The sequence below is a fragment of the Cygnus atratus genome, chromosome 12 (assembly GCF_013377495.2).
Source record: "Cygnus atratus isolate AKBS03 ecotype Queensland, Australia chromosome 12, CAtr_DNAZoo_HiC_assembly, whole genome shotgun sequence".
NCBI lineage: Eukaryota > Metazoa > Chordata > Aves > Anseriformes > Anatidae > Cygnus > Cygnus atratus.
Genome location: NC_066373.1, coordinates 18786174 through 18800595, shown reverse-complemented (window position 1 = coordinate 18800595; position 14422 = coordinate 18786174). Strand labels below are relative to the sequence as shown.

Below are 14422 nucleotides of genomic sequence, written 5' to 3'. Positions count from 1 at the left end.
AGGTGATCCTGAAATGCTTTGAGAGATTTACTCTCAATCTCATAGAGAAGAATAAACTTTGCCTAGCAGGAGATACGAAGAATGTGACAAAATAAATTTTTTCATAGTAAGTTAATCAGTTACTCATGAGCACTGAGAATGTACTGCTTTTTTAACTTCTCAGCTGGTTTTGAAAGATGACCTAAGTAGGATTTTATTTTTATCTAATTTTCTTTTCTTGTCTCTAATGAGACTGAGTTGTAGCTATTTGAATTGTAGCTGGTGTTTCAGTTTGATCCGTTAGTTCATAAATGCTATGTCACAGCAAGGAACCCTTGATTTATTTCCAGATCTCTTGCAGATGGTTTTGTCAAGCAATAAATTTTCTTAGAATTATTTAGATTATTTTTGGCATTTTGGATTTAGCGAGAAGAGTGCAATAGATCACATTTTTATTAACACTTCTAAATGTGTGCTGATTATACTGTATGCATCTACGCAGAAAATCAATATTAGTTTAAGCTTGTTAAGATAACTGACAGGCTGGTTATTGCTTCTGCCCTCAAGTGTCCACATGTATATTGCTAGCCATTCACAAACAGTTATTTTGGCTTAAAAATGAACCTCCTTAAGGTTCCATATATTCATACATTGTTTCTTTCCCTCAAATTAGTGTTGTATAGATTTTACCAGTAAAACAGTATTTGTTTCATAATTTGTTCATAATAACGTATAATGGATGTTGGGTTAGAGCTTTGTTTACTCATACTCAGAAAGACTATGTCTATATTTACAGTTCTGACAAGTAGAAGTGTAGAAGAGAGAGATTTGAAATCTGTCAACAGAATTTCTTAAATAAACATATTGGAGTGAAACAAGAAAATTTTATTAAGAAGGTTTAAAAGCTATTTGAAATCATTCATGTAATAGATTACCACGTAAATAAAATGTGTTAATCTTGCTACTGTGTGCTGTGTCTTGAGTGGAGAAGCAGTGAAAAATGAAAATCAGATTTCAAAAAAAAAATCATCAGGCAAACTGAACATAAACTTTTTTATCTTTTGGAATTGGGGGATATAACAATAAGGTTATTTGCATATATTAGAAGAAAATCAGTGCAGCGATTTTACTTTCTGTTTTGCTCCGCTGCTATATGGAGTTGTAGTAAGTTGTCTTGACTAGCTGAGCAAGGAGTGATCCCAGAGGCCGTGGGTCTTTCCCTTTATTTCCCAAGCTGTGCATGTAACAGCTCAGGAACAGATTCTTACCCTATCTTCACTTTCTGCTGTCCCTTTCAGTTTTATATTGAATAGTTTATTAAAAAACAAACAAACAAACAAAAACCACTGATGCTCTTTTGCACAGCTGTTTCTGAATTCCTCTCTTCTAGGCTCAGTAGATAGTACTGACATTGGCATCTCACCTTTTGATCAGTCTTAAACCTCACCAATGGTGGTTACAGGCAGAATACACTTAAACTGCCAAAGGCTATGGCTGAGTCCTTCTATGTGCATTTAGAACTAAAGAAAATAAGAATATGCCTTTTATTTGGTTGTCACAAAACTGTCCATCAAATAAACAAGTGGGAGGTCAAATCTCCTTTAGCAAGTCTTGCTTTTCTCAATCAATGAGGTTTCTAAGACATTAGGTTGCTTATTGGTAAAAGAATATTGTTAAATCTTATCCTGAAATTAGAAAATAATTTGTGAATAAATAAGTGTTCTGATCTTCCTGCATTCTCAGATGGTCACACAATACCAAGAATATGCCCAAGAAATGACCACCTAGGTCTTGAACTCTTGCTTTTCCTTTAACTGAAGAGATGTAGGATGTTATTTCCTGTTTTGCTATCTTCCACGAATAATTTCATAGTTTATCTTTCACATTGATGTCTTGCATGCTTCAACCACCCTTAGAAATCTACCTGTGGAGCTGGAAAAATACATGTTCTTGATAAGAAACACCTTGCCATTGCAATGCTTTTCAAATTTGGACACATTTGTAGCAAATGACACTAAGTTAGAATTTATCCTCAGTACTTGGAATTCAGAAATAAATCAAAACTTGAATGCACTACTTGAAATAAACGTTGGCTTTAGAAAACCACCTGGATGAGTTACTGCACAAAAGCTGAACTTTCCTCAAGATAAACTGCAGGTTGTGTTTGTGCAATGCACTATATGAATCACAGTTTTCCCCTTCTTTGAGTTCATCTCATCTGCTAAAGGGAATTATACGAAGAAGTCCAGCGTTCTTATGAAATCTATTTCTGTTCTCAGGTCAGTTTTTTGTGGTCAGACATCCAAATTACTGAGGCTGTGATTACATTTGACTCTAGATGCCACCCTGCCAAATCAGTTTTTTTTTTTTTTTTTTTTACACTTACACTGCAATTAGTATCAGTGAAACATATGCAGAATTGCACAGGAAGGTTGTTCTCTCAGAATAAAAATGAAACACACCTTTTGTGTTGGATTCCAGGATCTTTGTGGATCATTTCACTTGTCTTATGTTTTTTTAAACATGTTCCTTCTCTATTTGCAGCTTTGTAACTTTGCCAAATATCAAGCAGGAGGAGAAAGTCATTCCAAAGGAGAGAACCTTGATTCAAAACAAATATATGCAACAATGGCAAAATGAGTACAGAATATTAATTGACCTAAATTTCACTTTACATAAACTTTCTCTTCTAAACTCTGTGAAAGTTGCTCCTTAGTGTAAATACATGCACAAGAGTACAGCACTGAATATCACTCAATTTGTAGGAAATTTTTCAACCTAGGACCCCAAACAAGTCATGCCATTAAAGGCAGAAAGGATGCCAAAAAGTTGTTTTCCTCAGTCCCACGTGAATTTGTGCAAAACCAGACTTTGATGTATTTCCCACTTAGCCAAAAGCACAAAATTGAATATTTCCCTAGTTATTAAGTTCTCCATAGAGAGGCTATTTTTAGATATCATTCATTTCTTGAATCATATTGGAGATAAAGACATAAGAAACAGGTAGTGTTCTGTTTAATTTTAATATTTATTTCAACATATGGTTTCTTCCCACAGTTTTTAAAGTACATTCATATTAAATGGAAAGTAAAGCACAGGCATAGGTACTGAATATGTTTTGTTGTTGTTGTTTTTTTAGTGTTTACAGGAAGAAGTTGGAAAGAAATGATGTTCCATAGGGAGGTAAATTACATGCAGTGGATCAGTGCTCTGCTACTGTTCTAAGCAGGAGGAGGAGTTGTTCAACTGTCTGCATGATGTTGAATGAGATCATGCAGTTTTCCTGTCTATATTCATCTTATGCCAATTCACTACAGGTAGCAGCTATTTCAAAGGCCTGGTTCCATATTCCCATTAAGGTAGCTAAATATTTTGATGAAGTCATTGGAAATAAAAGCTTTCACTTTTCTTGAGGAAATGATGTATATGCTACAGAAAGCATTAGCATCATAACACATGGTATATGCTTTAGGATCTTCTCTCTTACTGTGTTCCAGTATTAAAAGACCAGAGTTTGATCTTTATTTTTCAGGAAGAAAAAATATCTCATTTGCATAAAATGCTTTTGAACAGATTTATTGCTTTGTTATTCTGGTGGGATGGGGAAGGGAACAGGGGATAGGATAACAAGTTTTACTGATTGCTGCAAACTGCAGACAATAGAACTAGCACACAACTCTTTTGCTACAGAATACCTACATCTTTGTACCTGCTCGGAGTTCTTTCTTTGGATCAGATATAATGATCACCATGTTGTGCCCTTCTTGGCACACTGAACACAATGTGTGTGTTAGGGCTTCAGTAGTGTTTTAATTTTAACCGTGGGTTGAATCTTAACCTCTTGCACATTAATGTTCTAAGATGATCAAAGAAGTTCAGTAGGAGGAAACCTTTATAACTTGATATTATATAAAGGGGCCATATAAACTCAAGGCTAATTGATCTTATGTAGGTTTTTGAAAGATGTGAGCACTGTAAATGTAAACTGAAAATAAAAAGTCACGTTTTGACAATGAATCTTAGTTTAAAAAAAGTGTGGTTTTGAATAGTCCTTCTCATGCATGCATACTTTCATTAGCGATCTAAATCTTTCAGTCACTGAATTAAACGATTATTAAGATAGACTGCTGCCTTCGGAGTGATGCCCTCCTCTGTAAATTGATTATAAAATGAATTCAGTATTGTATCTTACAATGCACTAAAGCTCGATCATAAAAATGGAAGTGTGGCATCATCATTCCCCCCATAGTTTTATGAAGTCTTGCAGTGCAAACTACTAAAATTTATAAACTGTGAAAAGCAAAATATCCTGTATTTCTGAATTACCTGTTGAAATTAAAAATTATAGTTTCTATCTACTTGTGGATGCCAGTGGCTTCAAGTGGATATTTTTAGAACTCAGAACTTCTGAAATCAGACACTTGGTGTCTCAAATGGAGCAGCAGCTTGCTCTATAACTGTGTATCTTTGGTGGATGCTGTAGTGCTTGGGAAAAGGGTGTAATGGAGACGTCACACATTGATTCTGCCATGCTTGGATACTGTCTTATTACAGTGAAGAGCAGGAGGTACCAACAAGAATATGCTTTTAGCTTAACTGATTGTTTTCTTAGGAATCAGGATATTTTTTTAGCCTTTAAGACAAGAGCTATCCTAGTGAACGAGCATAGATAAGAGGTGTCTATTGATGTGCTATTTACTATTTGCTCATTGTATGTCAAGTATTACAACTCCTTTTTTATCTGCTATGTTGAACAAAGAATCAAATAATAAAACAGCAGTGAAAGTTCTCGCCTGGACTGTATTTTTAGTCCTATTTTGCAGAGAAGAAAACTGAAGCAGAAGTATAAGAAGCAAAGTGCCAGATAAAGCAGTGTGGTCACTCTCCTCAACTTGTTGGAACAAATTCTCCTTGAATTCCATTTCCTGAAGCAGGCAGACTGGGACCTGAACAGTTTCTTTCTTGCAAGGGGGTTCTGTTAAACAGTGAATTTGGACCATGGAGATCAGAGGCTAGTCTTTTGCCTATAGGATAGATCATGTGGAGCATAGGCAATGGGCAACAGAAGCGAATGACTATTAAAAGTTGGTTCCAGATTGAAGCCTGAGCTTTGAAGGCCATGCATGGTGATGAGAGGAGTAATAGAAATTAATGTCTTTTAAAGAGGATTTTTTTTTTTTTCTTCAGCCAAGGTGAATTCTCTCAGGAGACAGAGACACTTCTAAGTATATGCCGAAAAAAAAAAAGAAAAGGACCCCATGTAGTAAAGTCTAAAACAGAGCTTTCCATCATTTGTCTCGACTGTAAGTTGGAACAAACCTACCCACAGAGGTGACAGCAATTGAAATTAATCTTTTAAGTGTTTACTGGCTGATGCCTAAGTAATTCACCCACCATTTCTACAGAGCTCACTGATATCAGTTGTCTTTGTTTCCACAGATTACAATGACAGTAGAATTTAGAAGTGTACTTTCTATGAGGTGTAAAACACATGGCCGATGCATAATTTTCCTTGCTACTGTTTACAGAAATTTTGCAAGTGGACTTGGAACAAGATCAATTGTTCTGTAAAATTTATTATAAAATTATGGAAGGCTCTTGAGGTAAAAATGTCCTTTTTTTTTTTTTTTCTCAACAAGAAGAGTAAACATTTTTGGAGCACAGATTCTCCAGAAATTAACTCTGATTTTTTTTGAAGCCAGTTCCCTAAAACAAATGGTGTCTTTGCAACCCTGTAACGTGTGCCTTCTTAATAATATTTCAACACATTGACCAATTTTTAACAAATTTAGCAGAGGGTAGAAGTCTCAGATATTAAGTACCTTTGCATTTCATGAAAATTGGCATTAGATATTGGAGAGAAGCATGTTTTTATTTTTACTCAGGGAAGAGAACAACAAAACTAATCTTTTATTAGACATCAGGGACTCTGCATGGAATCTCCCTTGAGATATAAATCTCAGCTAAGATATTTGACTTTGATAGTTTTGAGGCTCAGAAAATAATCAGATGTGGCCTGGGGAGGGTTTGTGTTTTTTTTTTTCTTCCCAATCTAAAAGAGCATCCATATACTCTGAATCTGAATGATTTCAGACATGAAAATAAATAAATTGCAATTAGAGTTGTGATGAGAGCACTCAGAATACATGTCACTTGTGACAACCTGAATTGAACATGAAATTGTTCTACAAATAGCAAAGCACTTAGAAAACTGAAGGGGAAGCATACAGAAAATACATGTTTACATGGCTCATAAGACTGAATGAGTAAATATGGGGATTTGCTACTGTTTCTGTTGCTGCTTCATCACCTAAAGAAGAAAGGGTTGAGGACTTCCATATAGTTTGGGGTTTAAGGAATACTGAATGTGTGTTTTTTCATCCCTGAGTTACCATAGTATCTGGTTTCCCTGGTTACCAATGACCAAGGAAGGGACACTAGGGGAGCTGGAGATTTTTTTTTTTTTTTAATGGGGGGGGAAAAGAGAGGTCAGAGAAGATTTTTTGTGTGTGAGAACAGAAGAACAGAATGTGAGAATAGTGCTGGAGGATAACTGTCAGGAAGAGATTTTCTCTGAAATGGAATTTATAGATTTCTCTTCAGTGGAAACAGCTGAAGTAGTTAAAAGAAAAGAATCACTTGTGAGAAACAAATCCTGCCTTCTTTTTAATGGACTCTAGACTTCACTGGTTCAAGGTTGCAGACTATCGGTGGTGTGATGATTTAAAAAAAAAAAAAAAAAAAAAGAGGAGAGAAAAGAAGAGATGTATAGCTGTCTGGAAATAAGTAACCAGTTGTGTCAATACTGGTGATACAAGGTGGATTTGACCAGATTTTCTCTTCCAGGGGTACAAGCTTTGGCTTGATTTCTATTCCAGATTCTCCAGAATACTGCCTTCATGAGTTGCCAGGGATGGTGCATCTACTAACTGATACTCAGAAAGGACAGTGTTGGCCAATACAGATTACTGCAGTAGCACTTGGGGACTGTGGTTCTGAACCAGTCTTTTCTGTGTTGGAGACTTTATGACAGAGTTATCTTGGTTCTCTGTAAAGAGAATGTTATCCTGGTTCTTCACAATCCAGAGGATTTCTTTGGTAATTCAAAAGCTGGGACCTCAAAGTGGTGTCCAGAAGGTAAATTTATGGAAATCCTTTTAGTGTTTCCTTAGGGTGTGCTGCAGAACTGTAAGTGGAAAATTAAATATGGCAGCTTAGAACAAAGAGACTTCTCAGTGTTTGGGTGGGTTTGTTTGTTTTAAATCAAAACATTGTTGATTTTCCTTTTTTGCTTTCAAATCATCTATTTTACGTCCAGAAAGCTTTCTGAGCTATCCAGCACTTTAACAGTGACCAAATAAAACAAACACTCCTACGCAGCTTCCAGTTTGATAGCAGATAGCAAAGGAAAGCAGTAATTGCTTTCATCCTTTAGACTGGTTGACATGTAATCAGAGCTCTGATCTCCAAGGAGGAATTATTCAGGCTTGGAGAATTTTTGACACCTTTACATTAGTAAAATATTTTTTTTGACATTTTTAATATTTTTATTCCACAAAGACATGTTCATGCCAGAGAAACTCAGTGAACTCCCACAAATATGAATGATTCTGCTGCCCCACTTCCAGTATCAGAGGCAGCTTAGATGGAAGCATATTCATGGTTTCTTGCTAGTGTTTTTTTAGCCATATATTTGTTTGATTCCTTAATTTCTCTGGCAAATTACAGATAATTGACTGGCCCTGCTCCTCCCTAACCCTAGCTCAAGACTATATAAAGGCTTAAATATAAGAATAATAAACTTTATTGTGTGTAAACTCTTGTATATGGATGAAAATTAATTCAGTCTTTAATATGGTCTTTTATTTCTCTTCATGTGGGCCAGATGGTAGGAAGCAGGTGATTTTGCTAGCCAGAGAATTTTAAGCATGCTTGCAATGTTATTAGTAAACATATTAGTAGACACATCATTTTGCTACTTTTGATTGTTGGGTTTGTTGATGGCCCATTCAATCAAAGTTCAGTAAACAAGTTTTGTTTTCCAAAGGTTTATTTCACAATTCTATTTTCAGTTATTTAAAATGTCAAAAACACTTCACTTCTTGTCTTCTAAGGCAGAAATTTATATATAAAAAACAAAACAAAACAAAACAAAAAAAACCACGCACACACAAAAAAGCGTATGGGTCCTTAAATTCATTGAGTCTAATGGACTCTAGACTTCACTGGTTCAAGGTTGCAGACTATCAGTGGTGTGATGATTTTAATATCCAAAGCATTTCACTAGCCTAAAGAACACCTTAATTCATCAAAGTGCTTTTGTAGTACTGTAATAATACTCTTGGCTTTCTAATATGTTACTAATTACTCTTAGATTAGCAGTTACAGTGACTTTAGTATAGCTATATATTAAGTACATGAAGGTAGAATGTGGTCTTGCATTTTGAATCTTCAGTTTTATTGTGCTCATATTCTCTTTTATTTGTCAATATAACTGAAAATATTTTTAATTTTCTTTCAAGTTCCCAAATTAACTCTCGGTTTCTCTTATTTATCGGATTTTTTTACCCTCAACCTTCCAAAAGGGTATTTCTATTTTTATCCTTATTTGCATGAGTACAATGTCAAATGTACGTATGGAAATGCGTTTGCATCTGCATATTATCATGTATGCAGTCTTATGCAGTCTTTTTTTTTTTTTTTTTGCATTTGCAGGTATGCAATAGTTAAAATATAATTGCAGGCTAGTCTCAATATCATCAAGATTCTCATTCATGCGGCAGCAAATGAGAATTTTATAAATGGATTGGAAGAAGATGTTTAAGGAGAGCCTTCCCAGCTTAGAGGCAACGTGGGAAAATGCACAAATGTGGTTTCTTGAAAATATAAGAGGTTTGGGCCAAGATTATGAGCTGATCAAAGGAACAAATCTTTTAATCACATGCATGGCTTTATTATTCCCCAACAACATTTTGTGTGCAGGAATAACTTGGTTCCTTGCAGACACTTCTGCCTTCAGTAGTAGTTGTTTGCTGTGCTTGTGCCATGAGTCAGGTTTTCTATGCAATGCATCTCTGCAAATTCTACATTTTGGTACTTGTAATCAGAGCTGAAATCACTGTTGCCCACCTTACAGGGTTTAAGGGACCAAGTGACATCTGCAAGCCTCTAAAGTGCCTTTGGCAAAGAGAGCCACAGCAGCTGCTTCAGCTACCAGGGCCACTCCCTAAAGTAGCCCAGGGAGCTACTTTCAGTTGTAGAAATTAAAGTGTGATCTTGGCCACTGATGGTCAAACTGGATCTCCCCAGTTCTGAAAGAGAGGAAAGCCACTCTGCTCACCAGCATCCCTATAGGAACATGCAACAAGTCCTTGGTTACTGAATAGTGGGAACTTTTAGTCATCCTCCTGTGCCAGATGCTGATTCTCTGGAATTGTCATCTTCAATATCTAGATGGAGTCTGATCTGATCAGAGATAGGAAGGTTTTCAGAAATGAGATTTCCCCTCCCCAGCTTTAAAGGTAAAAATTTACCTTTCCTCAGGCAGAAGTACTCATGTCTGATTTTTTTGATAGATCACAGAATCGTCTAGGTTGGAAGAGACCTCCAAGATCACCCAGTCCAACCTCTGACCTAACACTAACAAGTCCTCCACTAAACCATATCACTAAGCTCAACATCTAAACGTCTTTTAAAGACCTCCAGGGATGGCGACTCAACCACTTCCCTGGGCAGCCCATTCCAATGCCTAACAACCCTTTCAGTAAAGAAGTTCTTCCTAATATCCAACCTAAACCTCCCCTGGCACAACTTTAGCCCATTCCCCCTCGTCCTGTCACCAGGCACGTGGAAGAATAGACCAACCCCCACCTCGCTACAGCCTCCTTTAAGGTACCTGTAGAGAGTGATAAGGTCTCCCCTGAGCCTCCTCTTCTCCAGGCTGAACAACCCCAGCTCCCTCAGCCGCTCCTCATAAGACTTGTTCTCCAGACCCCTCACCAGCCTCATCGCCCTTCTCTGGATTCTCTCAAGCACCTCCATGTCCTTCTTGTAGTGAGGGGCCCAAAACTGAACACAGTACTCGAGGTGCGGCCTCACCAGAGCCAAGTACAGGGGGACAATCACTTCCCTAGACCTGCTGGCCACACTGCTTCTTATACAAGCCAGGATGCTGTTGGCCTTCTTGGCCACCTGAGCACACTGCTGGCTCATATTAGCTGCCTTTCAACCAGTACTCCCAGGTCCTTCTCTGCCAGGCAGCTTTCCAACCACTCATCTCCCAGCCTGTAGCGCTGCTTGATATTAGCTAACTTTTATTTAATATAACAACTATATGTTCTATTTTTTTTAAATATATAGCAATGTTTTCTCATAATATTTCTCAAATATGAATCTTTTGGTAAATATTATTCCTTTCACACTGCTGAAAAATATTCAATTCAAAATGTGACTCATTTAGTGGCTAATATTTAATAGTTAAAATTATATTTTTCCTTTTCAGTGTCCAGATGAGTTTAAAAAAAAAAACTCATAATAACTCTGAGACAAACAGTATGAAATTTTGAATAAAAGCTGCCTTAAAAAAGGGCAGTCTTTTAGAATTCAGTCAAAAGGTTGCCACTGTATATATTTTGCTACTTGTGCATAAATAGTAATTTAATTTGCTGTTCTGTATTGCTGACATATTCCAAAAATGTCTATTGGAAGAGTATACTAAATTGACCTTTCCTTTACTTATTAATTTTACAAGCAGTGTTAGTTAATTCACTTGAACAAGGTATTGTTGCCAGTAGTTACCATTGGATGTAACCCAAAATATCTCATAAGTGTTAAGAAAGTTTCTCATTTCAAAAGTGAGAGAGAAGAAAATAAAAAAAAAAAAAAAAAAAAAAAAAACCTGCAATAAATAAATAACTGCAACTTGTTAGATGAAAGCCTGAAGAACACTCAAATCACCTGGAGAATCCAGTGCTGGTACAGGTGCTCTGCCTCTGTTCTTATAATTTGCAAGTGAAGCCAATCAAAATGATGAATCAGCTGTTGAAAAGTGAGAACTTTTGAAGGAAGCATGCTAGTAATCTTCCATTAATATAGCATTTTCACTCAGAAGATCTTTAATTGTTGTACAATAATTCTCCAGAGACTTAGAAGATGCTAGTAATTGGTAGAAAGACATTAATTTGTTTTCTGAAATGCAGTGCCTTCTGGAGTGAGAAATACCTGTTATGGAACAGGAGTGAAAATTCACTAAAAGCTGGAAGGGTAGGGAGAAGACTCCAGGTAAGTGTGATGTCATAATGTGCACAGTTTTCTCTGTAAGTAGGCAAGAAAGGTGTATTAATGAACTTCTGGAAATATTTTAATGTCTCATGTTGTACATAGTTTCCTTGTGTGCCAGGAGACTGTAGAAGGGGTGCATGCCTACCTATACTGTCGCACACTGATCACTACTGCTGTATAGGAAGCTGAAGAGGTCTTATAATTTGTTTTCAGAATTTTACTGATTGCTTTCATAGTGTAGTTTGAAACTTACTGTGCTTTATAGAAAGGATTCATAGCGTGAGGAAAGTGAATGCTGTGCAAGCATAAAAAGTTAGAAAAAAAGTGTTTTTTTTTTTCTTCTTCTTTCATCCCCCCTTTTTAAATTTGAGTTTCTCAAATCTGATTCAGGCAACACTTTAAAAGTGATGAAAATCTGCAAATCACTTGTTAGTATTAAATGTTCTATCTTTCTATACGTAAAAGACTGGATGTGCTATACGTTATCATTCAGTTGTGGGAGAAAAAGATTTCATATTAACTGTGCAGTATTTCATGTAAGACATTTATCTTTTAATGACTGATGGCCTAAAGATGTCACTTATGTTAAAAAATAATAGTAATTGCTATTCAATTGAAGTCATCTTTTGGATGCAGGTTTTCACATTCCTAAAAGATGAATGTTTTTCTAAAGTGAAGGTATTGTTAAATGAAGGTAGCAAGTCAGCACAACTCTGTTGTTTTATCAGTGTCTTCAGAGCTGCTTTGTTTTATGCTCTCTTTCCTGAGGAGATCAATAATGGATGGCTGACATCATTCCTTCACCACTCAGAAATGAGAAAGCCTAAATGCATTTCTTTAGGGCAGGCATGTTTTTCATCCTGAGCTGAAAAGCCTGTAATTGAGTAAGGTTTATAAGTGTGATTGCTATTGGTGTGTGTTCCAGTTTGACGTGCCTGTGAAAGGTTCCACTGGCATTTACCTGGCTCTTAGGGATGTTGACCTCATCTCCCAAACCGGCCAGCATGTGAAATGTCTCTGCTGAGAGGCACATATACAGAATGATCCTAATATTGAGAAGCATTAATGTTCACTTTGTGATTGCGTTGGTAACTTTCTTGAAGTTGGCTGGCTCTACGTAATTTGTGCATACTTTATCTTTGTGTTTAATTAAAAGATAAATAAATAAATAGAAGGCATAGTAAAGAACAGATGGGGATGGCCCCTTGCATCATCGACTTAACACCTCTGTCTTCCTGTTGAAGAGAATAGGAAGGCTTTATTAAGTTTGCAGTCAGTAAGAACATGGGAAAACTGGATGGCTTATCTGACAGGACTTTCTACTGCTATTCACAGGTCTAAAAAGTCAGGAGAAATATATGCCTCTGCAATGATGTGTCAACATAAACATATTTATTCTGGGGGGACAATGAGTCTAATTAAAGAACTGTTACTATCACTTGCCAATTTCAGCAGCATTTAGCTCTCTAGTCATTAATTCAAATGGAAATGTACCTAAATGAAAGTTGCAGGGACAAAGCAGTGGAAACAAAGAATGGCAGGTTCAGTATCAGTCCAAAGTCATGATCCCTCTCTCGTGTTATCTATCCTTTTACCACTCAGAATATCTTACGGAATCCTAGGCAGCCACTATTGGCACAGCAGGTCTCTGATCTTGCCAGGGCACTGTGTTACCTACCAAATGGACATTGAAAATGGCAAAAGTACGTTCCAGATCCAGACAGCTGGTCTGATTTTGTTTTTGTTGACTTTTATTTTACCTTTTAGAAATCTTTCCATGATACACTTGCAATATATATTCTTGAGACTGGCCCAGGTGCACAGGGGTCCACAGTGAAGGTCAGGCTGACGTTGCTGCTGTTGAAAATTTTGTCCTAATCTGCTTGTTTCACCCAACTATTTGATTTGACCGGTTGTCTGCTTTCTGTCATGTGCATCACATAAGTTTATTGGAAAACCTAGCAAAATTCTGTTAACGTATTATTGCTTTCATCTGTTAATTTGGAAAGAAGCAGATAAAACATACTGGTTTACAATGTATATGAAACCATACTGGGATACAGAAGCACCAGTCTTTCCACATCTTTTGTACTGAATTTTAATTTATAAATTTATATTATAAATATGAAGAAATTTATAAATGTATTTTATAAATATAAATAAATTTTGATTTTTAAATAGATTTGCATTTCTAGAGTGACTTGGTGGCTTATTTTTCAGTTTCTTTGTTTCCTTTTTAAAGGAAGCAACAACTTTGTGATGTGTCTTGTGAATCTCGGATGCTGTGACAGTGCTGGTACTTGTAATTGAGATGATTGCTAATACTAAACAAGGCCGAAAGTCGCAGCTGCTCTGTAAGAGCATGCATGGGCTGTCTGGGCCTGGGGGCTGGCGGCGGGGCCTCCATGAGGAGAGGTCAGGGTTGCCCCAGGCCCACTGCAGCTGGTTCGGGGTGGTTCTGGATGGTTCTGGAATGCAGGGCACAGCTGAGCCTGTCAGCAGCGCTGCAGGTGCTTCTGTGGAAACATGTTGGGGAGAGGGCAGAAAATGCTGGAAAAAGAGAGGAAGAGAAAAGAAGTGAGAGACAGCTGAGGGAACACCAAGATCACAGGAGGAGGTGCTCCATGGCGGAGCAGATGCCCACTGCAACCCCGCAGCAGGGCAGGTGAGAATATTCCTGACAGGAAGAGGTGCTGAGGGGGACAGCCCATGCTGAAGCAGGGGAACTTGTGAGGGGAAGGAGGGAACTATCACGCTGAGGTGTGGGCGGGCAGCTGGGAGGAGCATGGCCCTGAGCTGAGGGGAACCTGCCTCAGAGTGGGAGGTTGTGCTGCTGGTGTGTGTGTGTTGGGAGGTGATGTTTCTCTCCTAGGTGTGAGCACAGAACCTTATCTCCAGAAGTAAGGTAACCCCACAAATGCTGTAAATCAGAGCCATTTTTGAAATCTGGCCTGTATCTTCTTGACTACATGAGCTCAGTTCTAGCAGAAGTGCTCCTGTGTTTGTTTTGATACACAGTGAAAATAACTGCTGGTTCTCTTACACATAAATATGCTATCTATTTGTGAATTGCGTTCCAAACTCTTTTATCAATGCTGATTGCTGCCTGGGGAAATGATTCCTATATATCAAAGCCTGAGAGAACAGAAACACAGGATTGGCT

At 37.3% G+C, this 14422-nt stretch overlaps 1 long non-coding RNA gene across 1 annotated transcript in view; it reads left to right on the top strand.

The window, feature by feature from the left end:
- Window positions 1-14422, top strand: part of LOC118246259 (uncharacterized) — a 165086-nt gene that overhangs the window by 90613 nt on the left and 60051 nt on the right. The gene's annotated exons all lie outside the window — the stretch shown is intronic.